General features: G+C 33.8%; 1 long non-coding RNA gene across 1 annotated transcript in view; it reads left to right on the top strand.

The window, feature by feature from the left end:
• The window catches only part of LOC110270311, a 12,316-nt gene continuing 882 nt past the window's right edge, over positions 2,724-14,157 (top strand). Inside the window, exons 1-2 of the long non-coding RNA XR_002359709.1 lie at positions 2,724-2,738; positions 11,508-11,511. This is a non-coding gene — a long non-coding RNA (uncharacterized LOC110270311). The remainder of the gene's footprint in view (positions 2,739-11,507; positions 11,512-14,157) is intronic.

Raw genomic sequence — 14,157 nt, 5'->3', positions numbered from 1 at the left:
CTCTCTACTGCGACGTCAAGCCTCCACCACCGCGACATCCGCCGCTCTCTCCACTGAGGTGCACTCCGGCGAGCCACCTCCACCTCCACTATTGCTCCACTCTTCTTGCTCTGCGGTTGGTTTTGAAATTTTGTGAATTTCCAATTTAATCTTCTCTTTTTTAAATTCATTAAGGTTCAATTAGATTTTAATTTTTCGTTAGTAATTTGGTTTAGTTAAACTACTTTTTGCTGTTAGGTTGATTTAGAGTAAAATTAGAATTTTTTTTATTATGATTTCTCTTGGTTCATAGGTAATTAAGTATGCTATTGTGATTGTTGGGTTTGTAATTTGAATTTGTTTAGGGTTTGTAATTTAGTTTGATTAATTTAGGTTAGATTCAATATAATAGATTTTGAATTGTTCAAGTGTTTGGAATACATTAATTTTGTTATTTTCTGCGTTGATAACTGTTTTGCTGAGGAATTATTGCTGAGATTGTTTGCTAATTGTTTAATTTCAGTTTAATTTAGTTTAGGTATAATTAGAATTTCAATTTTAATTTTGAACCAGTTTCAAAGTTAGTTCAAGGTTAGTTTTCTAATCTTAGTTGATTTAGGTTGATTAAGTTTAGATTCAATACATTAGGTCTTGAATTGTTGAAGTGTTTGAAATTGTATAATTGTGTTAATTGCTGCATTGATGACTGTTATTTGCAGACATGTCGATAGGCAGGAGGTGTTGTGGATCAGGCTGCCGGTCGTGGTCGAAGCCGTGGTCGGGGTAGAGGGAGGGTTTCCTCCGATACCCCTGGGACTTCTAGATTCTCTCCCTCTACTCTGTGGGTTTAGGGGACCAACCATTCATCATGGTCCCTAACCCTAATTACGTATCGCCATCCACAGCGACGACGCTACCTCTTACCGCGCAGCAGCCCGCATCCACGGCGATGCCGAGTCTAGCGACGGATGCCGCGGCCCTGGGGTCCAGCCACAGCAATGAGGCAGCAGCCAATGCCCCTCCACCACCTACCATCGTATAGTTGCGCATTTGGCCTAATGGTGGCACGGGTAAGTATTACGTTCAATGCTCATGTATTTCCTGTTTATCGTTTTCTAGTTTTATTGATCATGATTCCTGTTGTTGCTGAGATTTCCTGAAAAATGATTCCTACTTAGTGGATTTAGGTTGATTTGGAATGCTGCTGATTATTATTTTCTAGTTTTATTGATTATGATTCTTGTTGTTGCTGAGATTTCCTGAAAATTAATTCCTGCTTAGTGGATTTAGGTTGACTTGGAATGCTGCTGGTTATTGTTTTCTAGTTTTATTGTTTATAATTGCTGTTGTTGCTGAGATTTTTGGAAAATTAATTTCTGTTTAGTGGATTTATATTGATTTAGATTGCTGCCAGTTATTATTTTCTAGTTTTATTACTTGTGGGTTGTTGTTAGGTTTTTCCCGAACCCAAACGCGTGTATTCAGGGGATGACGAATGTCATCAAGATTATGTACGACCAGCCCGGCCTAGTTAGACGAAGATCCCTGCCGAGATTAGACAGCGCTAGTTTGATAAATGGGCGATAATTACTTTCATTGTTTTTGTTTTAATTATTTTTAGGCATTGGCGTCTCACCAACCGAGCTAAAAGGGCATCGGAGAGGTCATCAAAGTACACCGGTGGCTCGACAACCTTCATGAAGACAAAGTCCAGGCTGGTATGTAGTCTCTTTAATATTGTTAATAACTTCATTATGTTATCTGTTTTGCATATCATTATTAGGCATTCTAATAATTTTGTATTTCAATATAACTTGTTTAGTTAATGTCGTTGGACTACGAGGCCACATTGGCAGAGACCTTCAAATACTCCCACATGCTGAAGGAGAACAAAATGATATTTGTTTATCAGCAGTCTCAGGACCATTATTTGAGTAAACACACATCTAATTATCTTCTGTTATGAAATTATTAGATATTAACTGTATATCTATCTTAGCTTGCTAATCACACAGTAACTTGTGTTAATTGCACAGGAGTCTTACACACAAAGACTAGAGGCTGCGACTCAGCAGTCTCAGCAAAGTGGGGAGGAAGCCACTGATGGATCTGCGACCTCAGTCGTCGACCCTGATGCAGTTTGGTGCGAGATCGCCTCAGCCCCGTACAAGAACCGCGTATATGGGATGAAGGCGTTCTTCGCCAGCAACTCCGCACCTCGACGTTGAGGCCATCGTCAGGCTCCACCACCAGTCGAACCATCCAACCCGAGGAAAGCGTGGATTTGAGGCTCCAAGTGTAGGAGCTCCAGCGCAGCCTTCACCAGCAGGCTCAGGAGCTTAACGATTATCGGGAGAGGTATCAGGAGATCCTCACCCGTGTGGCGTCTACGGGTGAGCTCAGGATGAAGTTTGGGGAGTCACTGGAGTGGATGCAGTGTATAGAGGCTCAGATGGAGGTGTATCAGGTCTAAATGCACGCCTGTAGCATCGACCTTGCTAGTGGCAGCAGTCCTGCCGCAGGTAGCAGCGGTCTTACCGCAGGTAGTGTAACGACCTAACCTCTAGTACGTCATGATCGTACAAAAAGTAAGGCGTTAGTAAGCTATTTTCCTTTATTATCTATTTAATATTGAGCCTTTACGTCAGTATTGTGTTTTAGTTTTTAAGAAAATGCTAGAAAATTTTGTTTTTATTAATTAAAATCACATATCAAAGATCTTCAAATAATAATAATCACATAATTACTAATAATAATAAGTGCTATACAAATAAATTCAATATAAAACTCGAATACAATACCTATCCCTCTGGATAAAATAGAAACTAAAGCAACAAGAGCGAGGGAACTCTATAAAAGCGACAAGAATCATAAGTAAATCTACTAATCGTCAGCAGCTTCATACTGAGTCTTCGAACCTGTGTCAGTGAAAGTGTAGAAGATTTTGGGGTGAGAACAAACCATACGTCCTCAGTAGGAAATGGAAATTCCGTAAAAGTAATGAATATAATTCAAATAATTAACTTACTCAATAAAACTATTTTGTTAAACCTTTGGAAATACTTTTTACTTTTACTTTATATAATTAATTACCTTCTTCAAATTTCTGAACTTAAAACAAATCTCAATCACAACCCCAGTTCTCAGTCACCTCAATACACAAACTAATAGCACAAAAAACAGATCAACACACAAACAAATTACAATAAGACAAACAACACAATCACAGAGAAAAAAGATAAGCAAACACAATCAAATGCAAATGCGCAAACAAGGATGGTGCATGTCTAATCCTATCGCAGGTAATGAGCTCATTTGTCGGTTTTGACCCGCACCCGACGTAATCTGACTCGCAAGTCAGATAAGGCATTCCAGCGGCATAACCTCTGCAAGGTTCCAAACTCTTGTAGGCTCTGATTCTCCATCTGAAGTATGCCGAACATGTCCTGGAAGCCATTCCACATACACGGACGTTCTCGCACAACCATTCACATATAAATCCCACAGCTTAACATTTTCACATTGGTACCATAACTATTTACTTTTCGTCACCCTCTCGTAACCTTTTATTCATTTCATAATCACACATGTCGTATCCTCTTTTCTTTCTTTCTTTTTCTTAACAGACTAAACTCAAATCATAACTTTAAACAAAATCTCTCCTCAAAGGATTAGATTTAAAACTTTAAACTTTTCTTAATAAATTGAATTTAAAATAGAAAAAATCTTTTCTTAACTAAATAAATCTCAAATAATTTAATTTTTCAAAACCAAATCTTTTAAAATAAAATTTCAAACAAAGTCTTAAATTTTATAACAAAATTTCGGCAGCATCTCCCCTAAAATTCAGACTATGCCACCCTTCCAGGGTCCCTACCAAACCATTTTCAATTATCAAAAGTCATTGATAAATCCAACAAACCCTATCCATTGTCAAAACATTTATAAACCTGAAAGCTAACTAGGTTCAATATCAGAATCCTTTTCAACTCTCCGTTCATTACCAATAAATCAAACTAACGTTTTCTCAAACTCTTTCCAACAGTTTTGAATCCAAGCCATTCCTTACTTTAGATGTATAAATCAAACTTTGCAATACAAAGCCCCTTTTTCTTGATATATGTAAATATATAAACCAAATCTTTTTCCAACATAGAATCATTTTTCAAAATAAGCCTGTAAATCAAAATTCTAAAATAAAATAAAATTTTCCTATATTTTTACCGGAATTCGGACAAAACCTCCTCTTAAAATTTAGACTTCACCACCCTCACGGGCTCCTCCATTTTCTCAATATTCATCATACTTTAATTTAGTTTAGTAACCAACAGTTCACTCTAACATTCAATACAACAATATCCAATCAAATTAACATATTCAATAAACAACAATTCCCAAACCAGCTTGAAACAGTGCCCACTATCATAGAATAAATCTCACATCAAGTCATCAACAACCAAATTAAGAAATCAACATGACTAGAAATTCCAGCAACAATCATAGCATCAATCCAAACTCAATTCATATTTCAATTTAGCAAATAACACTAAATTAAACACCATTCACAACCACAATTCAACCAATCCATATCAATTAGTCATACTAAACCCTTATAGATTATTAGCAATTATTCAATAAGTCTTTTGGGCATTCTTAAATTAAAAACTGTTGATTTTAAAATCAAATTTCCTACCTCAACTCGTCGAAACTCACAAAATCCAAACACGTTAAAACCCATTTTCCTTGCATCTTGCAACTGCCACAGCGTTGAACTATTTCCGAAGCAACAACAGTAACTTCAAACACAGCATGCAAGCATCGATACTTAGTCCTATGACGAATAACGCCGCAAAACCTCAGCCACATATAACAAAAACTGATATATCAAGGGTTCCGAAAAAAAATTACCTACTGGACTTAACAGAGAAACAAAAACGGCAGTGGCAGCTCAAGGGAACAACCACGCGGCCCATGATAGCGGCGGTAGGGGATGGCAGCTCCGGGAAGATTCGGTGGTGCACCACAGCTCGACAGTGGTACATATATGCGAGGACAAGCTCCACCTCCTCTCCATGTGCAATAGCATCGATGGAGGATGCGGCAGTGGCGACGGCGACATGCAGATGGTGCGGAATTTATAACCCACAAACTAACCGGCAAGTGCACCGGGTCGTACCAAGTAATACCTCAGGTGAGTGAGGGTCGATCCCACGAGGATTGAAGGACTAAGCAACAATGGTTGATTAATTGGCTTAGTTAGACAAACAGAAAATAGTATTTTGGTGTTCAAAAGACATTAAACAATATAAAGAATATTAAAAGAGCAATAAATAAGTTGGGAATAAAGTATGGAGAAGGCAGTTAAGGCTTCAGACTTATCTATTTTCCGGATTGATTTTTCTTATTAATTTATTTTAATCATGCATGATTTAATTCATGGCAAACTATATGTGACTAGACCCTAATTCCTTAGACCTTCCTAGTCTCCTCTAAAATTCATCAACAACCAATTCCTTGGTCAATTAATTCCAATTAGAGGGTGAAGCTTAATTCTAGTTTATATGCCACAGAAATTGTAATTACCTAAATATAAAAAGATTATATGTCCCGTATCCCGTTAAATCCAAATAATTAAAATTTAGGAGAATTTGTTTTCAAGCTGTTGTTCAAGTAAAGAGCTTTTCCAAGTTATACAAGAACTCAATTAGAACATGGGTCATACTTTCGTTCCACCAAAGTTCATAAAATAAAGAACGAAAATAATTCTTGAAATATAAATCAATACATGAATTAAAAATAGAAAAGTAATAAAATCAATCCATACAATAGACAGAGCTCCTAACCTTAGCAGTGGAGGTTTAGTTGCTCATGGTTCAAAGAGAAAATAAGGATTCTGATAAAATATATTTTGGTAGTCTAGAATGGAATCCTCTCTTTTGGAATAATTATAATCCCCTTTTATATCTAATCCTAATAAATTTAAAATCTATCTTCTAAAACTAAAATAATATCTTTTCCTATTTTGAATTAAAGATAAAATTTAAATCTGAATTAATTAAAGCAATCGGCATGTCTTCAATTGATGGATGGGGACCACTTGCTTCGTAGGGTCCACGCTTAACTTTGAGTGGGCATAATCATTCTTGTGTGAATCTCCCTCGAGTCTCTGCTATCCCCTAGCTCTAGTCTGTGTTTCTGGGCCAAAAACTGGGTCGAAACTCGGCCTGAAATCGCCCCCAGCATTTTCTGCGAATTCTGCATGTCGCGCATGTCACGCGTACGCGTCAGTCACGCGTACGCGTCGATGATCTTCTTCGCGTGTCATGTGTACGCGTCAAGTACGCGCACACGTCTCTGTGCAACTTCGCTTTTCACGCGTACGCGTCAGGCATGCGCACGTATTGCTCCTCGCTGGTAAGCTCCTTGTTTTCTTCTCTTTCTCTACAGAACTCCATCAAATCTAACCAAATGGTACCTAAAATAAACAGAATTGCACAAGACTCAAAGTAGCATCCATAGTGGCTAAAAGATAATTAATTCTTGATAAAACTTAACAAATTACATGCAAATTCACTAGGAAAATATAGAAAAGATGCTCACGCATCAGCAGACAACGGCGGCAGTCCTCCAGCTTCAACGACGGTGGCTCCTTCCTCTGCATCTCCTCTCTCACGCGGCTCTGCTTGATGGTGGCTTCAAGGCGGACTAGCAGCGGTGATGGCGTATGCAGTGGTACTTGCGATGATGATGGGAAGGTGTGGCGGCTGCAGCTTCTTCCTCAAGGTCTCCTTCTCGGCGTTGCTTTCTCTCTATTCACGAAACAGCAACGGAAAAAATAGAATAAATCGTAAAATGACTTATTATTTAATTTTCGAAAATTCGTGGTCTTATAGGTAGCTGCGGTAGCGCTGGTGGCACACGGACATCGTCACCGCCTCCTGCATCGTCAACTCAGGGCCACGAGACTGACGACGACGATTACCTGGATCTGTAGATATTAGGTTTTTGTATTATTATTTCATACATTTATTTGGTGTACCTGACTTTTATTTAATTTGCACATTGTATTATTTATTTATTCTAAATAAAAATTCTTCATTATTTATGAATTGATCACTAATTTTGTGAAAAAAATTAAATTTAAAATTAAAATTGACCATTTATTTAAAATTCCAAAAAAAAAAATGACGTTACCGTCGAAATTACCGTAGGAATAATCCGACGGTAACATGACGCGAAATAGCTTTTTTTGGCGCCAACGTTACTATCGGAAAAATTCGCCAATAACCAATTGGTTTCCTGAGCTGGTAATCTGTCACAAAATCCGACGGTAAATATTTACCGACAGGTTTATACTGTCTGATTGTTTTCGACGGTGGATCCGACGGTAATATTTGAAGAATCTAATGGTAAATCCGACGGTACTCAACGTTTTTCTTATAATGGAAGGAAAATAAAACAAGTCAACATAATAGTGACAGTGACACAATAATAGTGTATGATATAGTGAGATGATATTATCAAAATAAAAATTAATAATTTTAAAGGATAATAAAACTAAAGATAATTAAAGATGTTCAATATAAGATTGAAGAAATATTTTTTATTAAAATCATACATGGAGATAAAGAGTGTTTTGAGTATAAATTTTTAAAGAGTAAAGTATCGTTTTTGTCCCTAACATTTGGGGTAAGTCCTAAAGTTGTTTCTAATATTTAAATCGTCCTATTTAAGTCCCTAACGTTTTAAAATTGGCTCAACATTGTCCTGCCGTTAGGGATCCGTTAACAGAATTGACGGCAGGACAAAATTGAGATGATTTTGAAACGTTAGAGACTTAAATAGGACGAAAACTATAACAACCCGAGTTTTTTAAAAATTANATGTATATACAATGGAAAGTTCCTAAGAAAGCCATTTGCATATATGTGAAGCCAAAAGAAAGAAAATGAAACGTACGTGGCCTTATATATGCATGTATATATATACATATAACCTATGCCACCTAATTACAGTCATCATTTTCTATCATATTAATTATCATCACCAACGAAGCTATGAAGGGATTAAAAGAAAGAAATGGAAATATGACCTATAAACATATATACATATATAATCATGACAGATGTTTCCTTTATTTTACCAACCTTGACACCTATAATGCTTTAACACCACAAACTCATCATCCATCCCCATTAGCCTCTAACAATCATCATCTAACTTCATTTGGTTTTTATTTTTCATGCACGGTAATAAAAGAAAGGGAAGTGACCGAGAGTGAGGGACCGTGAAAACCTCCGCAACTTCTGACTTCGATTTCTTGTAATATGTAATTCCAATAAAATATTTAATTTGATAAAAGTATTTGTATCTTCTTTCTATACGTTGGTGTTACTTTTGTCCGGTAAAAGTTGACGGTAACGTAGCTCCTCTTTTCCTTGAGTTTGGCCAATTGGAATTCTAAAAACACAGACGATTTTTGACGTTTTCCTCTTCAGCAACTCGGTCAGAAATTTTTTCTCGAATTTTCATTGATTTTGATTCCGTATGGAAGTAGGGGGTTTCGTTTTAAAATTAACAATTTTTAATTTAAGAATGCCTAAAAGCTTATTGAGTAATTGCAAATAATTTATACGTATTTTGTATGTTTAATTGATGAGAATTGATTGTGTTATGATTGTGAATGTTGATAAATTTGGTTTTGCTTGTTAAATTGAAATATGAATTGAGTTTGAATTGAGATTGTAATTGATGCTGAAATTTATGGTTGTGAAAGTGAATGATAATTGATTCTGGTGTTGGTATGATGGTGGTTAAGTGTGATGAAAGGTTGGTAAACTGTCGAGAAATTATAAAAGTGAGGGAGCCCGTAAGGATGGTGAAGTCAAATTTTAAGGGAAGGTTATGTCCGTATTCTTGTAAAAGCAAACGAAAAAGCGATTTTATTTTGAAAACCTGATTTATATATATTTATATTAAGAAATGATCTTGTATTGAAAATTCGATTTATAAACTTATTTTGAGTAAATGATCCTATGTTGAAAAAGATCTGATTGCATAGTTACTCATATTGAGAAAAGGGCTTTATATTCAAAGTTTGAGTTATAAATTTATATTAAGAAGTGACTTGGGTTTTGAAACCGTTGGAAAGAGTTTGAGAAAATATCGGTTTTATGTATTAATAATTATCAGTTTGATTCAATAGTAAGAGAACTAAAGGGAGCTGAATTTTATTAAAATAGAAAGTGGCTTAGTTTCAAAGAAAGTGTTTTAATTACTGAAAATTATTTGCTATCTGGAAAGGTTGAGAAATGGTTTGGTTAGAACCCTTGAAGGGTGACAAAGTCCGAATTTTTAGAGAAAATGCTGCAGAAATTTTATAAAACTTCGAGACTTGTTTAAAGTTTTAACTAAAAGAAAGTTGAATTTAAAAACTATATTATTTGTTTTCGATTTGTTAAGAAAAGAATAAATTATGCTATGATTTTGAATTGTGAAGAAAAGCATTTTATTTTCAGATCTTTTATTAAGAAACTGAATTTTTCTTTAATTAAACGATAAAGAAGTTTGGGTATATGAAAATTAAAGGTTTTAATGCTAAGACTGAAGGTATACCTATGTGGCGATGTGAAGGTAAGAGTGATTGATTATTTAGTGATGCGGAGGTATGTGTAATTAAGCGGTGATGCGGAGGTACGTTTAATAATGTAGGTGATGCGGAAGTGTGTGTATGTAATTGGTGATGTGGAGGCTTAATAAAGAGAAAGAGAATGAAAAGTGCTAATGCGGAAGTTTTCTCCTGACTGATAGCCTAAGATTGCTAATACGGGAATGTCCGCCTGCTAATTGATAGCATATTGTATGTTGAATGGGCTTTTGTGCCAAATTGCTAATGCAGAAGTGCCCGCCTAACTGATAGCTTGAGATTGCTAATGCGGGGATGTTTGCCTAATTAATAGCCTGTCTCTTACCGTGATGCCAAGATATCCTAATTGACATGAGTTCACCCATGATGACAATTGTGCTTAACTAACACGGTAAAGAGACCTATATTTGGGGTTCGTCTCAAGTAACGTCGGATTGCGGGTAGACAACCGACACATGAGTTCATGGCCTGTATTAGGTACATGCATGCATCATATTGTTTGCGCATTTGTATTTGGTTGTATTTTTTTTTTGTTGTATTTACCCTGTGATTGTGCTTGTTGTCTTATTCTGCCTTGCTTGTGCATTCAATTGGGTCTCTGGTACTATTAGTTTATGTATTAAAGTGATTAAGAATTAATGTTGTGAATGAATTTTGTTTTAAGTTCATAAATTTTAAAGAAAGGAATTTAATTGTCTAAAGTAAAATTAAGAAGCATTTTCAAAGACTTGATAAGAGAATAGTTTTACTGAGTAAAGTCAATTATTTGCATTTTGTTCATTATTTTTACGGCGTTCACTTTTCATACTGAAAATATGTGAGGACGACGTTCTCACCTCCCTACAGATTTTTCTTTCAGTAACAGGTTCAGGAGTCCTTGGCGCGGAGCTGCAACCAAACATCAGAGCTTTATGTACCTATGTATTCGTATCTTCTGTGTTTGGTTTAGTCTTAGACTTTTCCCTCGCCATTTATTATCTTTGATTTTTTAGAGGGGTAGGACTTGTATTTTGAGAATCTTGAATTATATCTATGTATATGATGCTACGTGGGTATATATATTTTTGTGAATAAAAGGTTTAAAGAACAGACTCACCGTTTTCTGAAATAAAATTCCGGTTCGTACTTGTAAAGGCTCGTTATTTAATAATGATAGTATAAAATAAAAAGGGTTAGAGGTAGGTAACGCCTAAACTTTTAGTCAGATCATAAGGTGCTAGAAGTTAGGGTGTTACAAAAACGTTGGGGACAAAAATGATACATAGAAATAAATTTTAATTTTATCCTTCAATAATATTATTTTTTTACAGTACATAGTTATTCAATTATTTTTTATTTTATTTTTAATTACATTATTTTTTTCTAAGTAAATTATTTTTTATTAAAAACAAAATTAAAAAATAAATTAAGTAATTATTTATCGTAAAAAATTAAAATTATTGAAGAAAAGATTAAAATTTATTAAAAATAAAAAAAACTTTTTTCAATAATTTTAATTTTTAATAAATTTTAATCTTTTCTTTAATAATTTCATTTTTTTACGACAAATAATTATTTACTTTTTTTCAGTTGTGCTCTTAATTAAAAATAAATTCACTTAAAAAAATAATGTGATTAAAAATAAAATTAAAAAATAGAATAATTAACTACCGTAAAAATTTGATATTATTGAAGAATAAAATTAGAAATAAAGTTTAACTAAATTAAGCATTAAATAATTTTGATACATTAGAGATAAAAGGTACAATTTATACTTTATCGTATATGTATGATTTTTTTCTTTTTCGTAAGTTTATGTACTAGTCATTCTACAAATATTTTATGATGAGTAAAAATCTTTAAGAGTAAAATTATAAAAAAATAAATTTATTTAGAATGAAAGTAATGTGATTAAGTGTAATTTACTTAGATGTGATTAAAAAACAATTGAATAATTATGTATTGTAAAAAATTGATATTATTGAAGGATAAAATTAAAATTTATTTTTATGTATTGTTTTTGTCCCCAACGTTTTCGTCCTATTTAGGTCTCTAACGTTTCAAAATCGTTTCAATTTTGTCCCGCCGTCAATTCTGTTAACGAATCTCTAATGGCAGGACAACATTGAACCAATTTTAAAATGTTAGGGACTTAATAAATAGGACGATTTAAATGTTAGGAATAACTTTAGAACTTACTTCAAACGTTAAGGACAAAACGATACTTTACTCATTTTTAAATTTGCTTCAAATTAAATAGGATTGAATAAATAAATAAATTTAATAATATTTATAAATAAGTAATTTGTAAATAATGTTAGTAAATTTTTATCTTGATTTTGTTACAAATAATAATAACATAATTTTTTTAATCTTACTTTTTTAATTTAAATTTATTTTTTAATTATTAATATTAAATTTATAATTTTAAAAATAAAAATATAAAAATAATTTCTTAAATTTAGTAAAAAAGCGATCGTTGAACCGCTAGTAATAATAAAGACCTTCTTTTCTAAATCTAGTATAGGTATAATTCTTTTTTTCTCTTTTCTTGAACTTGAGATAGATAATTCCTCCCTCCTTCTAATATGGAGGACAAGATGCACGAGAAGAGGAATTAGTATATCTTACTTTGATATGTTAGTATTTCAGCTTGATGCAAAAAGATAAAGTGTTAAACATTCTCATAAGCTAGAGAGAACTAGACTAAACTATAACGTTGAATTGCATATAAAAATATGATTATACATATAATCTAAACTCGAGATAACATAATTAGAGAATCCTAAGAAGTTTTATTTACACCAATACACGTTTTTACGAAAATAAAGATGTTGTTATGAAATAATATGAATAATGATTGAATTGAACTGTAGTTTAAATATGATTAAATATATTCTAAAATATTATATGAGTCCACTCCACTAACGTACATGAAACAAAACAACAGTGACAATCGATATATAAACGTCCATTCCATGAGACCCGGCTAAAAGAATTTGTGTTTTTTCCTTTATTATTTTTTTTACCTAAAAAAATAGTGCATCGGTTGGACTTATGCAGGACATTCCTTGCTTTAATTTGAAGTGGGGTAGGCAGCCATTGCTACTGGTGTGTGGAAATGCCTGCTTGTCCATTTTGAAAGGTACTTGAGCGCACTACTACTGCTACTCTCTCAAACCAAGATTCTTTTTTGTGGATTTTAATTAATTACTGATTAGTGTGCTGAAGAAAGATATAATCTCACATTTTATGTAAATTCCCCACGTACTAATTTGTGTGTAGAGGGGAAGGAATGTTGTTACTTTGTCACTTGCTTGGAATATCTTTGCTATATTATAGTAAATGCCATTCCGTTGACTATTAAAAAACCAAAACAGCATTAGGAATAATTAGTCACCATGGAGCTGGTCTGTGATTGCTCTGGGCTACCAATGCCCCATGGGAAGAGAATATAGATTTTGTGTTGTTTTATTGTTTTCCAATTAGTCTGTTGGGCCTTTAAAGTCCTCTTATTTAACAAAAATAAAACTACCTGCAACTTACATTTTTTTATTTTGTATCACAATTCACAAGTCACAACACAAACTTGTGCCTCATCAATTGTACTCATTAACCATATTACCAATAATGCAAACAAGTAAAAAAAAAAGAACCAACTTACTCTATGATATTGACTTGAGTGCATGGTCGATTGATAGAGGAAAACAAGTCCTCAGTATATTTTTTGACTCCAGATTGCTGCTATGGTTTATAGAATAAAAACAAGACTATAAAAGATCCATTTTAGTTTAACTAAAAAACATATAATACCACCGTCTCATGTAACTCGTGGAATTGAATTAAACTGCATACCCTCGGATTCTATATTGGTGGATCCCATGTTATTTAAATAGAATAGGGTCCTATATAAAATGGAGGGACATTATGAAAGCATAACTAATACGCTTGTGATGCAAGAATTCGGCATGAATTTTCACCCAACACAGTCCAAATAAAAACTCGGAATACAACCACGAACCAAAGAGATTTAATTCATATTTGAGCAAAACACTAAAAGGAAAAAACACCTGAAACAACAAATTTCCAAGAACAACCAATTTTTAACTTTCATATTCTCATATGGAAACTTCGTTTCGAACCTTTCCTCTCTTCCATATTAGACAATATGGCTGCAATTGCAAAGAGAAATGGTAAATCATCATCAAGAGATCTAAAAAGTTCATTCTTCATATTCAATAACACATATCTGACTCTTAATGGCTAGAGTCAAAATCATCAACGAACAAGTTCTATATAAATTAGAAAAATTTTGGAGAGACTAGGGAGTAAGAGAACTAACTATGACGTTGTTATGCTAAGTAATGTAATGCAACAACTTTCATTCTCCTGCTACATACTTGCATGCATGCTCTTGCCAAAAGCATCTCTTCCAACTTGGTATTATCTCCATCTTGATCACTATAGCGGTTCTGTTCACATCATCATCGACGAAAACTTGTATCCGACAAATTTTGTAAAAAGAGGTGGCTCAAGTACCTGCAGGCCGATCA

Source organism: Arachis ipaensis, chromosome B03, assembly GCF_000816755.2.
Source record: "Arachis ipaensis cultivar K30076 chromosome B03, Araip1.1, whole genome shotgun sequence".
In the NCBI taxonomy this organism is placed as follows: domain Eukaryota; kingdom Viridiplantae; phylum Streptophyta; class Magnoliopsida; order Fabales; family Fabaceae; genus Arachis; species Arachis ipaensis.
This window is presented reverse-complemented; position numbering and strand designations above follow the sequence as displayed.